General features: G+C 36.2%; 1 protein-coding gene across 3 annotated transcripts in view; it reads left to right on the forward strand.

The window, feature by feature from the left end:
* EPS8 (epidermal growth factor receptor pathway substrate 8) overlaps positions 1-19730 on the forward strand; it is a 177220-nt gene that overhangs the window by 73269 nt on the left and 84221 nt on the right. Inside the window, exon 1 of one of the 3 annotated variants that reach the window (XM_003265550.4) lies at positions 215-355. The exons of 1 other annotated variant lie outside the window; for it this stretch is intronic. The gene's annotated coding sequence lies outside the window, so the exon portion shown is untranslated. Of the gene's footprint in view, positions 1-214; positions 360-19730 lie in introns of those variants that run through there. One more of the 3 variants, XM_030804827.1, reaches the window with a different exon arrangement.

The raw sequence follows: 19730 nt of genomic DNA on the forward strand, positions 1-19730 counted from the left end.
AATGATGTCTGTCTATATAGCGTTAATTTAGACCACACAGTAAGCTTTCAGTCAATGCTAGCCAGTATTATTTTCACCATTTAAAACTTTAAAAAAAATCATCTTAGGCAAGAGTTGGAAGTGTAGTGGTAGCTGTGTTTACTTACTTAACAAGAGGAGGAAATCTTAGCTAACGCCCTAGAGAAACCAAATCAGAAATTTTGTTCGCTACAGTACAATGCCGAAACTGACGCTTAGAGTCCCACCCTTTCTGACGTTGTGCCAAAGGTCACTTGGCACATAAGTAAACTGAGTGGAATGGCCTCTCAATATTGCCTGGACGATTGCTTAGAGGAGTATTTCCTGAACTGTGTCGGTAGGTAAGTTTGAGTTTGTTAATATTTTCTTTGCTAAGGAGGGCTCTCAAAGGCATAATTATTATAAAGGGTATTTGTAGACCTTGAAACATGTAGCAATACTTTTAGTCCAAGTAAGCCCTATAATTGCTTTTTAACTTCCCATTTAGTATTCCAAGTGGATTCTGAACTTGGTGAAATTAGTGGTAACTCAGTCTCCACAGGGTCTTGCCTCCTGTCTTCTGGCTTACAGAGGTGGAGATTCAAAGGATTTCTTTCCTTTAGGTCATGGTATTTAAGAGAATAATTTTCCCCTTATATTATAGCTAAGAAGAGGTCTGTTGACTATTACAAATTGGGAATCCGTGGGCGTAATGTATCAAATGTTTAAAGAATTACTTTGAACTTAACCTGATATGCAAAACATTGATTATCTTATAAATATTAACTGCTTTGGATTGTTTATACAATGTTAGTTGTACTGTGAAAATTTGCTTATTAACCAGGTTTAGACTTCTTAGGTTGTTATTGGCTTTGAGTCCACAGATTTAACACTGCCAAATTTCTGTGTAAACATTTTGCTTGGGACCTAAAATACAGTTGAATATGTGTATTTAAAGTTTTTTTTAAAGCCCATGTATATTAATGGAACTTGTAAATGTTTAAATAGTCAATTAATGGAAGCTTTAAAGAAACAACTCTTTCAAAATATTCAATTTTATAATTATGTTTTAAATATCAAACTTGAGTTAGTGACAAACATGTAATTCATAATATATAAAGATCTATAAGTAGTTCTTATTGATTTGTTACATTTAATCTTACTCAGAAGGAACTTTTTTGTTATTATTCTGTCACTAGTAATTAAGTGCAAGGCTATTTAAAAACAAATAAGAGCTAATAACATTGTAACACAGACTAGATAGAGAGCAAAAATAAATAACTGGTTAAGTTACTGTTTTGGTCTTGGGAAATGTAGTAGGTTCTTGAGTTTAGGTGCCATGGTTATGGCTGTTTTGATCCTTTTTTGAAATACATTCTTAGATGTGTTGATTTTCTTGTAATGTCACTATTATTTCTTAAGACCCTTCTATACTGTAAAGAGCATTATCAATTTACACAAATTTTAACTCCCCATAGAAATATTGTATACAGCTTTTTTGTAGCATAAATAGGTGAGGTTCCTCAAGACGTTTATGGCCTGGTATATTCTTACCCTTGCTATAAAGCTTTGGTCAGCTTTAGTGGCCAAACTCTAAGGCAAATGGCAGTATTAATGTGGAGTGTAAATCTCCATATATGTTCTTGGAATGGTATGTAAAATATTTTGTTCCCTGATCCACCTGTCCCCACCTTTAGTAAGATACCCTTGTGTCTGCAGTACCTTGAGTTATAAAAGAGGTGTCCGTTTTTCAGCAACTAGACTTGGATACAATTTTTTTCAATTTAACTTAAGCAAATTGTATATAAGAGGAAATGACTATGGAGGAGATACGCTGCTTAGTCTCATTTCTATGTAAATAGTTCTGACATAAATTGTATAGAGAAGTCTCTTTTATAGTTTACTTTTCAGTGATGTCATTTGTCATTAAATCATCAAGGTAGGTATGAACCTTGGAATTTTAAGGTGATGAAAATGAACTCATTACACTTTAAACTTTTGGCCAGGTTCTGTAACTTATGCTTGTAATCCCAGCACTTTGGGAGGCTGAGGCAGGAGGATTGCTTGGGCCCACGAGTTCAAGGCCAGCCTGGTCATCATAGTGAGACCTCGTCTCTACCAAAATAAATAAATAAATAAATTAGCCTGGCATGGTGGTGCATGCCTGTAGTCCCAGCTACTCAAAAGACTAAGTGAAGGAGGATGACTTGATCCCAGGAGACTGAGACTGCAGTGAGCTGTGATTGTGCCATTGCACTCCAGTAAGGGTGACAGAGTGAGACTATCTTAAAAAAAAAATTCTAGCCTTTTAAATAATAGCTTAGTTGAATTGTATAAATATTTTTTGAAGAGAATATAATGAGGTAGGTTATCACATAGTCTTTTGATCATTTATTATACAGGATATTTCTAATGTAAACAATCTGGTATTTTAAAATTTCTTTTTTTTTAGAGTTTAAGTTTGTGTATTTGTTTTGACTTGTTTAATTTGACATGTAAGCACTTAAAAATTGAGTTTCCAGCGACATGAAGAAATTATACTTCGGTTAAATTTGTGGCATTTTTATACAGAATCATGTGTACAAAATATATTAACTAGGTTTGTTAATTTGATTAGAAGAAACGTGGTAGTTTTAATGCTCAATATATTTTCTAAAATGCAAAAGCAATTTGTGAAATATTGTCTGTCTGTACTTGGTAATGTAAGATCTGAGCTGAATGAAATGTGAGTTTCTTAAGCTTGTCTTAGATTTTGTATCAACATTTGTTCAAGAGCTTGGTTTTAGGAACATTTGTGTGCATTTTCTTGATTATTAAAAATTCTTTGTGTCAGGTATTTAGATGTAATTTAGAGCAATATTATTTAACTTTGCCAATTATATTATTCTGATCATTAGATTTAATGCTGTGGTAACAACTCTCTGACATCTCATTATTACTGTAGTATTAGATTCCACTGGATTCTTTATCTTCCTTGTTTCTAAAAAAAATGCTTTTCCTCATTATGCAAGTAATTTTTCTTTATTTCACCATTTATACAGTTGGCCAGACCAAATGACATAGTGAGTATCCCTTAAGCCAGGGGTCCCCCAACCCCTGGGCCATGGTTCAGTACCGGTTGGCAGCCTTTTAGGAACTGGGCCGCACAGCAGGAGGTGAGCAGTAGGCCAGCAAGCATCACTGCCTGAGCTCTGCCTCCTGTCAGATCAGCAACATCATTAGATTCTCACAGGAGTCGAACCCCATTGTGAACTGCACAAGTGAGGGATCTAGGTTGTGTGTTCCTTATGACAATCTAACTAATGCCTGATGATCTGAAGTGGAACAGTTTCATTCTGATCCATCCCCCCACTCTTGCCTTGGAAAAATTGTCTTCCATGAAACCAGTCCCTGGTGCCAAAAAGGTTGGGGACCACTGCATTAAGCAGAGCCATGAATATCAATCTTGGACACAAAGCCTGGGATTGTGGGTGGGGAAAGCCCTCCTGCTGCTCTGGCCGAGCATTCCAAAGACTCTTTCAATTCTCTTAACTTATTCAAAGCCTGGATTCTAAAAGCCAGTTGGGCTCCCTTTGCCCATTCATAATTCATGCTACAGTCTTCTGGCTAAAAATTGTCAGTAGAGTTCTCATTTCCCATTATATGAAATTCAATGTCCAGTGTGTAACTTATCTTTTGGGTCATGTATCTTAATGTATGGCTTAAGCTTCTTCTTTATGCTTTACAGTTTCCATTTCCTGCCTCTTTTTCTTGACACATGGTGTAATTAGAAAGTCTCTCCCTCATATTCAAAATTTACCTCATCCTTAAGGTTTACTGACCACTGCCATTAAATTTTTCTTGGTTTCCCCTTCTTCTTTCTGCATTTTCTTACGGTGTTTTGTGTTCCATCTTCTGTTATATTTATTTTTACATGTGTTATATTTTACTTCCTAATGACTGAGTTTAACTGATTGAATTACTTAATGTCTATCTCTTACTATGATGGGTTAGAGGTGGTTTTGTCTTGTTTCTACTAGGTTGCCTTGCATTCAGTACATGCTTATTATAAATATTTGGTTACTGAAAAAAATAGAATGATATAACAGTGTTATAGATTATAAGACATTTTACTCCTTTATTGGAATGGACATTTGGGGACAGGGGATCAACTGGAAATCTAAACAAGTGTGGCATGGCTCTCTGAATCAAGCTGTCCCCAGCAGGGAAAGCTGATGAAACAATCAAGGCTGCAGCTAAGAAATGTTTTAAATCATGTTGCTTAGTGGCTCAATACTGACAGGCAAAGGACAGCTCTTACTAGGGAAAGACTTTGGACTAATAGGAAATTGAAGAGTAACACAGGCTTTGTGGAAAGTGACTACAGTTCTAACTCAGATAACATTTTTTGTGAGTTCATAGTGTGAGAATAAATACAGTCAATTCTGCTGTAATGATTGTTTTGAAAAATGGGAGTTTTTGTTCTTACGTGATTGATATTAGGCAACACTTTGAGCATAATGCAAATTTCACTTTTGCTTATGCGTGATTTCACCTGAGAAATAGTAGGCGTGCACAGAAAATTTCACCCAACTAAAATGAGCTACCTAGGCTACACAAAGTGTAAATGCACACACCTCAGACATTGCCCGGCTCTCTCACTTTACCACATGTTATGAGCCACACTCATTCCTATTTTGTATTATAATTTACCCTCCAATTTTAGATAACCCATCTTGCACCACTTCCCAATAATTTACATGCAAGGCCTGTGGCTGCCTGGAATAGAAATATTTCTTTCCCACAAATAACAATTATGTTAACATTTTTGAGCCTTAACTATGTGCTAAGCACTATGATAAGTGCTTAACATGGATTATGTTATGGAATTCTCACAAAACCTGATACAGTAGGTATTATTACTGTCTTTACAGATGAGGAAAGTGAGGCTTAGAGGGGTTAATTAACTTGCCCATGGTCAATAACTCATAAATGGCAGAGCCAATTCTTGAATCGAGTCTGATTTAGATCTTAGTGTTCTCTTACTTTGTAGATTACAGATAAGTAGCTTTCACATGTGTTATTTCATCTGCATTTAATAACTGTCTCTGATTGGCATCATAGGCTGTTTCGATCCCTATGATAGATGAGGAAACAACACTACTCAGGGTAAGAATGCACAGATCATCATAGGCAGAGCAATAACAGGAACTCATTCTCATACCTAAATCAGAATTTTTTCCTGGGGCTTATACATAAAAGGGGAGGAAAACAATTAGAGAATTAGGGATAGGGAGGTGAACTGAACTACAAAAAGAGGATGAAATGATTGTGTTGGAAGTTGGGGAACAAAAGAAGGTGAGTTATAATAGTACTTCAGAATTGTAAGGGGAGAGTCTAATGAAAAATGAACACTAGGGGACTTGTAACTCTGTGGTACAAAAAGCCTAATCAAATTCTTACAAAGGAATTAAAACCACCAACTTCATTACAAGATTGTGGTAAGAGAAATCTGATCATGAGCATAAATCACTAGTAGTAATATACTCAGAAATCAGAGGGAAGAGCAAGGCGACACCAGAGGAAGACTTCGGAAGGCTTTATTTGTACTTGTTTTGTAGCATGTGATTTTTTTTTGTTTTTTTGTTTGGGTAGTGAGTTACCTTACAGGCCCTTACAGATATGCAAGTACTTGATTAGTGTTTGTTATACTGAAAGCTTACTAAATAGTAAGGAGAGTAGTTGTTCAGTTGGGTATTGATTAAGGTGAAGTAATAGGAAAAGTAAGGGCAGAACTGATGAGTAATGATGAACCCGAAGCAGAGGGTCAGCAAACTCTAGCCATTGGGCTGTTTTCTTTCTACAAGCTGAGAATGCTTTTTACATTTTTGGTAGGTTATTAAAAACAAAAATGAAGAATATTGACAGAGACTGTATGTGGCCCACAAAGCCTAAAATATTTATAACCTGGCCCTTTACTGAAAGTTTGTCAACCCCTGACCTGAAATACATCCCATGAAGAAAAAAGTTAGACTTGTTCCCTTTCAGGAAATTGGATTAGGTACTGTAAAGTGTAATATTTCATAGGGGCTACATTTTCAAACATGTGCCTTTTTCCCACATGGAGGAAAGAACTGTCATTTATTTAGCCTGCTCTTTTGCTAGGGGTTTTGCATACTTTGATTGTTCTTACCCTTGAGAGGTACTATAACCACTTTACAAATGAAGAAACTAGCCTCATAGAGGCCAAGTAAGCCTAAAGTTTTACATTTAATAAGGATTGAAATATAAGCTTGCCTGGCTTGCTAACTAGATATCAAATATGGGCATTTATGTAAATTTATTTAGTATGTAAAATAGAAAAAAAATTATACACATAGACAATAGAGTAGGTTAGAGAATTGTGTCATTTTATTACAAAATTTGCACAAGGAAGAATATCTTTGGATAAGTTGTAAAAAAAACTTATAAGTAAAATATAAAGAACAGAAAATTCTAGCCTCATATTAAAAATTTAATATTCACCTGAAAGAAAGATGAGATTCAAGATGTTTTTGAAAGGAAATGCAAAATACAAAAAGTGTGTTTCACTTCAATAGAAAGTATACCAGCTAGTACTTTATTTTTGAAATGCAGATATTAAGCAAATATTGGCCCAAATGTCTAACAGTAAAGATTTATGAAGAGAATTTCAGAGTGCTGTGAAAACATGTAATGTAGGAATCTAGGATAGATTGGTGAGTCAGGGAATGGTTTCCCAACAACGGGCCATTTAAGCTGAGATACAAGATTTAGGTAGGCAAAGATGTAAAAGATAATTATTCTAGACAAGTGTGATAGGCCTTGAGGAAGGAAGAACTTGGCATATTCAAGGAAACAGCATTGTGTCTTCCAACACATTTGAGGACAGAATTATATCTGTTTTGTTCATCATTTATATCCAGCTTTGTAAGTACAATACTTGCTGCCATATAGTAAGCCCTCAGCAAGATTTATTGAGTGGATAAGAAGGAATGGACATTTTCCTAGGAGATTCCTGGTATGATTGTGAGTACAGGGATTCCCTGGATGTAGGCTACTTTTCTCTTTTCTGAAGCCAACCTAATTACATTAAGTTCTTCAGATTGTTAGTAACCCCAGAAGATTACCCTAGGCCACTTTCCCAACCCTTCTTAACTGCTGTCTCAGTGTCTGGATGGAGCTTGACCTGGATATGGTCTGAACAGAAAATGCAGGAAAAATGAACGTAGAATACCGCAACTGGATCTGCTCCTGAGAAGGAAAAGTAAATCTGCATTATTACAGTGTCAGCAGTAAGCCTGAGATAGAATGAATACAGCCACTTTTTAAAAAAATAACCAGCTGCGGCACAGTGGCTCACGCCTGTAATCCCAGCACTTTGGGAGGCCACGGCGGGCAGATCACAAGGTCAGGAGATCGAGACCATTCTGGCTAACATGGTGAAACCCCGTCTGTTCTAAAAATAAAAAAAATTAGCCTGGTGTGGTGGCGGGTGCCTGTAGTCCTAGCTACTTGGGAGGCTGAGGCAGGAGAATGGTGGCGTCAACCCTGGGAGGCGGATCTTGCAGTGAGCTGTGATTGTGCCACTGCACTCCAACCTGGGTGACAGAGCGAGACTCTGTCTCAAAAAAAAAAATACTAATAACCAGCTGAGGGAGGGTGTTCTGTGCTGGAACACATGATCTTGGGTTCTCTGGGTGATAACACATGATAATCAGGCTTAGAGATTTAATAAAGGAGTTAAATACTCAACTACTTTTTATTAGAGGAGCTTATTTCTTCAAAATCAAATTCGAACTTCCAAACAGAGATAATTTCATTTATAGTTTTTATAGTTTGGGTGCATTAAGGAATTTATAAATAGAAAGAGAAGAGGAAGAGGGTTGCATGTTTTCTGCATCTATGAATTAAGACTACAGTAACCACAGTGTTGCAGGACTTTTCCTTAGTTCAGTTAAGCATGGGGTCCTTTTCCCACGGCCACAAAAGTTTAGGCTCGCAGACGGTTCGAAGGGTGAGTAAAGCAGGGTTTTATTGGGCAAAAAGGAAAAAAGGGTGAACAGGGACTCTCCGCAAGGCCAAAGTCGATGCTACAGTGCTTCCCACCTTGCCTTTTGAATCCCAGGTTCCACACAGGAAAAGGAAAGGCCAGGCTCCTCCCCTCTGCAAAAGTGCAAACTTCCTCAGGCTCCACCCCAGTGCACAGGCTGGCAGGAGCTTTGCCAGGGACCCCCTCCCACTTAGCTGTCTCAATGGGAGGGACCATTTTACAAGATGTTTACCATACTGGTTTGCATAATTAGAGAGAGTAACCTTAGGTGAGGAGAAGACTGGGATTTGGAGACAGAAGGAAAGAAAATAGATTCAGGGTCATTCTTGAATGTTAAGTCTTGAGTTTAAAAAAAATAGCTGATAGGTGGTAGCAACAACACATGTGCCTCTGATTGTACAAGAATTTAATAATGATACTTGTGTATGTTTTACATAAGCTTAAACTTTAGTGAACTTTAGTTAATGGTGTCAAACATTGGGGGTTTTAATGTCTTCCTACTGGATATCATAAGTCTGTTTTTCCTTACAAAAAGGGTAATATTGGCTAGCAGCTGAGGTCAGTGTTTACTAAGAGTTGGAAGTTTTGAACAGTGAGGAAAAAGATACCCCTCCTTACAAAAAAAAAGGCTTGCACAAGGTATGTTGGGAGGGGGATTAATGGTACGGGCAGAGTGAGAACTCTTATTGATTTAAAACAGGTTCTTTCTAAGTATTAAAATTTACTAAGGTATCAACAATGCCACTGGGCTCATTTCCAAGAGGGTATTCTAACTACTGCAGTCAACAACTGATTTGCCATAAAATGTCAATAACTTTTTAAAAGGAAGTTACATTCATGTGTTTATTTTGCTTTTTAAATGAGTGTTAAGTACTTTAGCGTCATCTTATAATTATTGATATTTTGTATGGGATTTAATAATGGATTAGTTAATTATGAAAACAAGATCTGAATGTTTTCTTCTCCAATTGCCGTAAAAATTTGTTGAAATCACCTTATCGAACAGATTTTTTTTAAACCCCTTGGAGTACCAGTAGGTGTTATTTTGTTGAATGAATGTTTTACCCAAACTTATATGCATATTAGATTGTTTAAAAGCTCAATTAAAAAGTGAAAAATAGACACTGAAAATTTTTTGAGTGATTTCACATGTGTTCATGAAACAATGTATCGATTCCAAATCATTGAATATTTTAAAAGTAATGTCATGTATTCATTTTCTTATTTTATCTCCTCAGTAGACCTAGATCAGTGTGTAGGGGTGAAGCAAGGAGTCTTACTCTGTTTGACGAAGGTAAAAATTAAGAATCAGTGAGAAATGGAATTTGCAAAAGTCCCTGCCAGATAGTGTTAGAACTGGACCAGAAAATAGGAGTTGGTATAAAACTAGACCAGCGAGCTTTTTTTTTCTTCAAAATGCAGTTCAGTTTATTGGTTTTGTAAATTAGAGATTGTGTTTCTTGATCTTTATTAAAGTAGAATACGATGTTAACCTACTTTAGTTCAAATTTAAAAAAATATACACACATGTATATGTATATATGTATGTGTATATACACACAGGATTTTAAGGACAGTTGCGTGTGTGTGTGTGTGTGCACACTCACGCACGCCAAGGAAATTGTTAATCTTCTAGTACATCCCCATAACAGAGGCAGCTACAATAAGATCTAGCCTTTGCCTTACAGACCAGGTGGCTTTACCTGATAGGCTCACAGACATTCAGTAGTTCATTTGTTCCTCAGATTTCTTTAATTATTGTGATAAAGTTGATATTAAATTTACCAACTTAACCATCTTTAAATGTATGGTTTATTGTCATTAAATGTATTCACATTGTTGTGCAGCCATCATGACCATCTATCTCTAGGAGTTTTTCATCTTCCTGAATGGAATCTCTGTGCCCCAAAACAATAACTACCCATTCTCCACCCTCCACAGCCCCTGGGAGCCACCATTATGTTTTCTGTGTCTTTGAATTTGACTATTCCAAGTTCTTCATTTAAGTAGAATCATAGAGTATTTGTCCATTTGTGACTGGCTTATTTTACTTAGTGTAATGGCTTCAGGGTTCATCCATGTTGTAGTATGCATGAGAGATGTCTGTTTCCTTTTAAAGGATAAATAATTCCCTTATGTAGATATATGATATTTTACTTATTCATCTGTGAATGGACAACACTTGGGTTGCATCTGCCTTTTGGCTCTTGTGAATAATGTTGATATGAGCATGGGTGTACAAATATGTAGTCTCTACTTTCAGTTCTTTTGGGTATATACCCAGAAGAAGAACTGCTGGATCATATAGTAATTCAATGCTTGATTTTTCTGAGGAGCTACCATACTGTTTTCCACAATGACTACACCATTAAAGGGATATTTTAAATGAACAAACAAAAAAACCCAGCAGGAAAACCCTCTATTCTTATAGTCTTTCGAATTTTACAATGAACTTTCTAAAATAGGATGAAGATAGCTTCATTGGATTTCTTGTGTAACTGATAATTCTAGGAAGTATGGTCTGTGTCCTTAGAGGTAAGTGTGGGCACATTTAAAATTAGTATATCAGTTTCTCTTTGGATAATTATGGAGTTTGGAGACATTAGGGGAATAACAAAGGTGAGTCTAAGTTTTTCCAAAAAAAAAATACATAGAGCAGAATACAGGTGGGAAGATTCCTATAGAAATGAAAGAAACAGATACAATTATCTCAAATAATCAACTTTGCTTCCTGAAAGTGTCAACTTCGTTCCCTGATCTACTCTGCCTTCCAGAATGCCTGTGTAGTTGTTTTCTTAAACATTAGTAATATGATTGTTACTCCTTACCATCTCCTAAAAGATTAAGTCCAAATTCCTTTATACGCTCTACAAGGCCCCTCACAATCTGGCATCAAGCTTTTCTTCATCACATCTTCTTTTTATATATTCTATATTGCAGCCACACTGAATATCTCACTATTCCCTGAAATTCATGTCCTTCCATATCCTTTGTATATGTCCGGAATGTTCTCTAACTACCTGTACATGTACCAACTGGTGCACTCCTCACTGACTTTCAAGACCTGATTTTAGTATCTCTTCCTATATGAAACCTACCATCAGCTTACATAGATAGACACTTTCCTAGTACATTGTTCGTACCGTAATAACATTTACTAAAATGCATTGTAATTATCTGTTTGTATATCTATCCGTCTTGCTGAACTGAATGTTCCCAGAGGAGAGAAAGTATGTTTATTATATGTCATCATGCAAAGCACAATACCTTGTAGGCATAAATGTCCAAAAAATACCAAATGAACTTCTTTTTATTTATTTTTATTTTTATTTATTTTTTGAGATGGAGTCTTGCTCTGTCACCAGGCTGGAGTGCAGTGGTGCGATCTCGGCTCACTGCAACCTCCACCTCTTGGGTTCAAGCGATTCTTGTGGCTCAGCCTCCCGACTAGCTGGGACTACAGGCACATGCCACCACACCCAGCTAATTTTTGTATTTTTAGTAGAGATGGGGTTTCACCATATTGGCCAGAATGGTCTCGATCTCCTGACCTTGTGATCCACCCACCTCGGCCTCCCAAAGTGCTGGGATTAAAGCCCTGAGCCACCGCACCCAGCCTCGAATGAACTTCTTATGTGGTTTTGCTCACTCTATAGAATGTTTACCTTTAATAACCATTACATGCATGAGTTAGAATTCCTTTCATAATTTCAGTATTATTAATATACTGGATATATATGTATTGGATATAGGTAAAATATTAAGCATGCAATTTTTTTCTTCATATTTAATATACTGGATATATGTTTTAGAGATAGGTAAAAACATTAAGCATGCATTTTTTTTCTTCAGTAGTTTGCTGCTGCTCTATGAAGATTTCCAGACACTGATCTCATAGGCATTCATACATTACCCCAGAGTCCTCTTATCCTAGGAGAAAGTATCTCATAATCCACACTTAAATGTTAATGACATAATACATTATTACTCCCAGAAGTGTTTGTAGTTTAAAAGTGCTTCCTATGGATGAAAATGCTTAACTCAAAAGAATGAATTAATTTCCAGTGGTAGAATTTTGTTCACCTTGTCGCCTGTGTAAACAATAGATTTTAAGGAAATAGGATGATACTCTCTCAACTCTAAAATCACACTGGACAGGCAGGCTTCCAAGAGCACCTCTGAATCTTTAGCATCTCCAGAGTGGTGTTAACAGGGGGAATATATTCTGTTTCCTTAGGCTGCTGCTCTAAGCACTTTGCCCTTTTGGAATAAATTTGTTCTTCTTATACTGCCTCCTAATAATCTGCACGGCAGAGAAATGTGGTTTATTTCATGGTGCTTAGCCTGACTCACAAACTACTTAAGAATTTCTTTTTCACATGTGTAGTCATTTAATATTTAAACTAGTTTCCATGGACCAGTTATAAATATGAGTGAATACTTATTAGCTGACTTGACATCTAAAAGGATGGTCTTTGTACGGAAAGCAAAATATTGTAAGAGTCAGATGTTTGAACTCTTTTTAGTCTAGATTACTCAAGAGGAAACAAACAGCAAGATCCCATTTAATTGCTTGTTATTTTGAAGAAGGAAATGTTATGTTATTTTTCTTCCCCTAAGGGCCGTGTCCAGGGCAGTATCATTTTGGTGTTTTTATAGGTCTGTGAGATATTTCCAATGTTTCGAAACTAAAAAACAAGTGAGATTGATATAAATGTATCTGGACAGTGTAATGTTTCAAAGCTTATCCAAGTAGTTGTTCTTTCAGATTGAAGACTTGGTATTATTTGTACTAAAGTCCTATTGATATAATTAATTTCATTAAAAATTTTAAACTAATGGATGAGAAGGACATACCTGAATCCAGGCATGGATTATGTAGATGTGAAATGTTAATATATATCTGTATATGTGTAATTGTGTATGTGTGTATGTATGCTTAAGTGTGTTTAAGTTACTATCAAGCGTTCTAAAGGGGGATGGATCACACATACAGACATAGCATAGAAACTGAGTTTGGGCTTTTGTGTTGGTCTGCCTGTGTTTGAGGCTTTACCATGTACTAACTGTGTGATACTGGGCAAGGCATTTCATCGTTCTGTGCCCCAGTTTCCTCATCTGTAAACTAGAGATAAAAGTAGTACCTGCCTTTTAGAGTTGTGATTATCAATTGAATTAATGCGTGCAAAGAACTTACAACAATGTTTGACACATATATGGACTTAAGTGTTATTGTTTTTGTAAATTATTATTAAATATTGGTGACGCAGTTGATTCAGAGAGAGAAAAGAATTACCTTTTAAAAAAGTGACTGTTTTGAAGCCAAAGATATTAGTTAATTTAGCAGATTGAAGTCATAAGGTTGTTTATCATTAAGAGACTATGGTATAAAGATGGACACAGGTAGGTAGTAGTTTATTCTTTATAATATACCTTACATTACCAATTTTTGACTATTTTTAAAGTTTTATTTCTCCTGACCATATGTTTATGAAAATGTTCTTTACTTTGAAACCTGGCTGGGTTTAGAAAATATATGTCCTTTGTCTATTTTGTGATAGACTTCAATTTTGTCTAATCAGTGTTTGAAAGAAATGGCACTTGTATGGACTTCCTTCCAAGAAAAACATTGGGTGTTTCAGGAAGTGGTCTTGGTGAGTCAGAGCATAGTACTTTTTCCTCTGAGTCAGTTTTGAACCTCCTTGATATAAATAGGCATGCTTTAACCAAAAGTTCTGCTTTTCAGATGTTAAAATCATCATTGATACACGGCTACACTAACAGCAGTGCCTTCATTAGTTTTTCTGCTCAGTTGGCGTCGAGGCTCTTTATCTAATTGTGACTATAGAAATTCTGTGGAATAAATTTCTTTTTAAATTTTCAATTTAATTCTGTACTTCTAAATTAGTTTCTGTTTTCACACCAATTTTGCTTCAGAAAGGAGTGGAGTCAGGTGACCAGTTGTGTAAATTTTAGAGGAATTTATATTGGTGGTAATATACACTTTAGTCATTAGAATTCTATGACTTCTCTTTTAGCCCACATGTATAACTCTTTATAGCACAATTTCAGTTCAGGGATTATTTTGCAAAAGACTGTACTAGTTTGCCACACCTCAGAATTGTTTAGAAGATAGAAAAGAATACATTAGAGTGGTTCTTCATAACCACATTAAAAAACATTAAACATGACAAATAATTGCCAATTGACTAGATATTGTTAATGTTGAATTGGTTAGGGAAGACTTTCTTTTTTTTTTTGAGATGGAGTCTCATTCTGTCCCCCAGGCTGCAGTGCAGAGGCACAATCTCAGCTCACTGCAACTTCCGCCTCCTGTGTTCAAACAATTCTTGTGCCTCAGCCTCCAGAGTAGCTGGGACTACACATTGTACAGCACCACGTCCGGCTAATGTTTGTGTTTTTAGTAGAGATGGAGTTTCATCATGTTGGCCAGGCTGGTCTTGAACTCCTGACCTTGTGATCTGCCCACTTTGGCCTCCCAAAGTGCTGGCATTACAGGCGTGAGCCACTGCGCCTGGCCTAAGGGAAGACTCTTAAAAAGGGGTGGGAATTGAGGAATTGAGAAATTGCTAGATGGGAGGTATAAAGTAGTGGAAAGGGCATTTAGGGTAAGAACAGACACTTAAAGTTGGGTCAGTCAAGATATGCTCAGGACAGTGGTGGGAATGAGGGTTTATACGTAGGACTATTTGAGAGAATATGGATTACTGGAAAAATTATGTAAGCCAAAATTATGGTTGAGCCTTGAATGGTACACTAAAAAATTGTATGTGTGACTATGTAGTTGGTAACATTGTTTAATTGTCATATATTTCTCTTGAGTTGTAATTGGTTAAATGCAACTGGTTTTTAGTGAATTTCATTTTATAACTAATATTTAAAGAAAACTTCTCTATTTCTCTTAAATATATAATCCTGCAGGAAGATAAAGGAACTGATAGATATAGAGGTCAAATGATCTGTGTGTGCTTTTGCATATAATCCTCATAACAATCATTCTCATTTTACAGATGAGTAAACCGAAGCTGAGATAGGATAATGACTTGTCTAAGGTCACAGAGAGATGTGAGTCAGGATTTACACTTAGGGTTGCTCATCTTCATACTATTTTCTTTTCACTATGGCAAAATACCACAATAAAAGCACTGGGACATACTCAGTAAGTGTTTATTATTTCCAGTAGCTATGAAAAAGCAACTCAAAGGCATTTTTCTTCTGAACAGAAGTATTACTTTCTTTTAGGATTAGGTCTTTGGACTCTAGGAAACTGCCTTGTGGGTAAGCTTGCTCTCGTCCTCTTGGGGAGCAGTTTTCTATAAGGTTTGCAGGGGCAGTCAAATTGGTGGAGGGATCATTTGTAGGTTGTGGTGAGCCATGCTGTGGATCATCTGTCCTTTGCCCATTTATATTAGTAGATTGATGGTCATTTTCGTTTTTTCAAATCTGAAGCATCTGGTCCTTGATTAGTTGGAATCTTTGATTTTCATTCTTGACATATACAACAGTTACAAGAATATGCTACATTGTTTTATCCTATTTCCTTCATAATGGGGAAGCAGTCATGTGGCTCTTGGCAAAACTGACCTTCCCTGAGGTTTCAACAGAGGCAGTTGAGATTAAACACCACTCTCGTAAACACTGAATCTCCTATCTCCTAAATTTCAAACTGGCATCCTGGAAAAATTTCTTTGTTAGGATCTGGAATTGAACAGCTCAGTTCTTAGGAGAGCAGGGCAAGTCATCATGTTTTCCCCAGCTAACTAGTTTGAATGTGCTACTATGTGCTGGTACGTGCTATTCCCAGGGCTTCTTAGCAGCTAAATTGTTTTTGTTTTTTTTTTTTTTTTAAAAAGGATGAAGATTTATTTTTCCACTCCATTTGAGGAAAATAAGGAAGTTGGCTGGCAATAAGAGAGGTCAACATGGAGAGGCTGGAAGAGAGAGATGTCTGTTTACTGTGTGGATGAGGTTAACTTAAAGAGCGGGGGTTGGGGAGTCTAGTTGGCACTGCTTGTTCTTTTCCTTGAGTAGTTCTTGTTAGAAGCTAGAGCTGCTGAGTATTTTCTGTTTTAACTTACTTGGTTAAAATATTTATTAGTAAGATTTTAAAATTACTTTTAGAACATTGTTTTATTCTGTCTTTTCTTATAAGAAGATTTGAGATAAACATCTCCATTTGGCCAAGTAATAAAATATTCACAGGCATAATTTTTTATAAAAGATTTTAGAAAATTGTAGAGTTTTTCCATTTTACCTTTATTAAACAGTTTCAGAAAGCCTTTTAAAATACATATTTCTTTCATAATCATTCATAAGTCCCCATGCTTTGTAAAACATATGTTGTCTCAAAGTTGGATATAAAAGTGTCAATTCTAGTTTTATTGATAGCTTTTATACAACTGGAAATATGTTCCCATAGAGAAATTTCTGTAATAGGCATGAACTTCATGGAACAAAGTCAAGGTGGTGCCATGCTCTTTTGGAATTTGGTGATTCTTTTGTCACTCTAGTGTCCATTGTCTTTATTCTGGTACTATCTTGGCCTTTATATTGATCTTATTTCTAATAATCCTGATAATCTACTGCTTGGACTCCTAAACTTTCAGAATCCAGTTCCCTTTTTTTCTTACTTATCAATAAAGCTAGATTATCAGTTCTTTTTTACACAGATGTAGGACTATCATCTGTAATTTTTGGCAAAAGAAGAAAAAAATCCATATAGTTCTTTTTAGCGGTCATGTGACCATGTGATTTTTGGGTAAAAAACTCTAGCCATTATTTTCCTCTATGTGGCAAAGTGGTTGAATTTTATCCCACATCTACTATTAATTACCTCTTTGACAGTGAACATGTTATTAAACTCTGTACCTAGCTTATTCATCTGTAAAGTGGGAATGATAATTGTTCCTACTTCATGAGGCAGTTGTGACAATTAAAAGAAAATGACACATGTAAAGCAGTTAGAACTGTGCCTGCCATGCCGTGTTTTCTAGATGTGAGCCATTGCCACCGCTGCTGCTGTTCTGCCTCTTCCTCTTCCTGCTGTCACTGCTATTGGTAGTTTGTAATAGTTTAGTTTTCCTCTGTGCCCTGATTTTTGTACCACCATTTGGCTTAGAATGGGGGACAGCAGTTATGCCATGTAAGTGATATCCAGTTTATTTAATCAAGAGCTGGAATTAATTTGGGGGGTTATTTAGAAAAGTTAAACTTTTTCTTCCTATAAGCAACCCATTTTACTCAGTTTGTGCTTCTCCCTCAAATTTTCCCTTCTTCAGTCTACAGGCCATTTTCCCAGTTGCTTAGAGATGGGAACTGTGGGAATAGAAAGAAATGCAAATGCTGGCCTTACGATAATTCCCTCTTCAAATCTCCTCTTCTTTCTGACCTAAAATAGCCTACTTACCCAAACAAATCTATCTGAAATACCCAAACAAAAATCTACATAATGTGATCTGGGAACATGAAGGTTCTTTGGTCACTCTCCCTTCCCTGCTAATCCAAACACCTTTTTTCACTTATTAATTCACTATAAAGTGGTGTGTTTCTGCTTAGTTTTAATTCCAGATGCCCAAGTTTAGGAATGTAATTCCTGGCAAATACTTTTGGGGGTTTATAAATTGACACTGGCCTAAAAGTGGACGTGTAAAAAAGTCCCATTTCTTCCCAAGTGGAATAGTAGTTCAGGTGTTTTTCTCTGACCTTCTGATTCATCAAGTCCATGTTGTTTTTTTTTTTTTTTTTTTTTTTTTTTTGAGACAGAGTCTCGCTCTGTCACCCAGGCTAGAGTTCAATGGTGTGATCTTGGCTCACTGCAACCTCTGCCTCCTGGGTTCAAGCAGTTCTTCTGCCTCAGCCTCCTGAGTAGCTGGGATTACAGGTATATGTCATCATGCCCAGCTAATTTTTTGTATTTTTAATAAAAACGGGGTTTCACGATGCTGGCCAGGCTGGTCTCGAACTCCTGACCTCATGATCTGCCCACTTTGGCCTCCCAAGGTGCTGGGATTACAGTTGTGAGCCACTGGACCCGGCCAAGTCCATGTTCTTAAACTTGGGAAGTCTCTAAAGTTAGTGTTTCATAGATTTTACTGTTTTATTTTTGTGTTTCTTCATCCCTACTGTCTTTTAGTTTGTTTTGCTTATGTTCAAACTGCTACCTGAAATATAATAAATAATAGCATTCTCATTCAGAATTATTTTTACATTTTTTTTGTCAACAGAGTACTGTTTCACTTGTCTTAAAACATTAAAAACACTTTCAATAAATGCATAAATTCTTTGTTTTAAAGGTAGACTAATTATCCTGGATTTTAAATAGAGAAATCCTGAGAGAACATTTTCAGAATGAATCTCTCAGTCCCATACTTTGGGAATTTCATAGCTAGGTTTGATGCAGTCTGTGTTTGTATCCTTATAAACGCTATCTGTTTTATTTTTACTTTTTAATAAATTAACAGAAGTTGTCATATTTATTCTTTTTGCAACCTCCGCCTCCTGGGCTCAAGTGATTCTCGTGTCTCAGCCTCCTGAGTAGCTGGGATTACAGGTGCCTGCCACCATGTCTGGCTGATTTTTATATTTTTGGTAGAGATGGGGTTTTGCCATTTTGGCCAGGCTGGTCTCAAACTCCTGACCTCAGGTGATCCACCCACCTTGGCCTCCCAAAGTGCTGGGATTATAGGTGTGGGCCACCATGCCCTGCCTCATTTTCTTATTTCATACTCTTCTCCCTCTAGATTGTAAGCTCCATGAAGGTAGGAACCCTGTCTGTTTTGCTAACTGTGCACTCAATATGTAGAGCTACCCTGTCTAGTGTGGTAGCTGTTAGTCTATATGTGGTTATTAACATTTAAATTTAAACTAATTTATATGTAATAAAACTTAAAATTCAGTTTCTTAGTGGCACTAGCCACATTTCAAGTGCTCAACACTTGTGCTCAGCTACTGTATTGAGCAGTGCTAATACAGTGCATTTCTGTTATTCTAGGAAGTTGTATTGGACTGTGCGAGAGCACTGATGGGCACATTCTGGTTATGTAGTAAATATTTGTTGAATGAATGAGTGAATGAATGAAGTAGTACTCAGATTGGCAGGTGCCAATTAATGTTGAATGAATCTTGTTTGAATAATCATGTTTAAAAGTTATTTTAGTGTTTAATTAATCCATGTTGACATTTCCCCAGCCAACTTCAAAATACTGGATTTATCATTAGTAAAAGGAAAGTATGTAATAGTGGTTAAAAGCACAACTTGTTGCCGATGTCATGGCCAAATTACCTTTACTTATAACTCTGATAAGTCTCAGATTCTCATTAAAATGAGAATAAGTAGTTCTTTTTACCTCTTAATAAGAAGTAAGATAATGCATGTAAAGTGCTTGCACAGTGGCTGACATAGTAAAATACTTAATGAGCATTATTTTTACAATAATGAAATAGTGAGATATGTCTAAATTTACCTCATTCATGGGTGATTTCATGGTTATGAAGAACTTTACTGCTGGTTTTGAGAACTTCTATTATAATTTCACATTTTTCAAAGGTAATGCTATTCACAGGCAAAGCTTGTATTTACTGACTTTTAAATATGAAATATAATAGGCTCAATTATTTTTTCCCATTGGAATTAACTTTTTGTTCTTTATTTTTTAATGACTAT

This window comes from Nomascus leucogenys, chromosome 23 (assembly GCF_006542625.1).
Source record: "Nomascus leucogenys isolate Asia chromosome 23, Asia_NLE_v1, whole genome shotgun sequence".
In the NCBI taxonomy this organism is placed as follows: Eukaryota; Metazoa; Chordata; class Mammalia; order Primates; family Hylobatidae; genus Nomascus; species Nomascus leucogenys.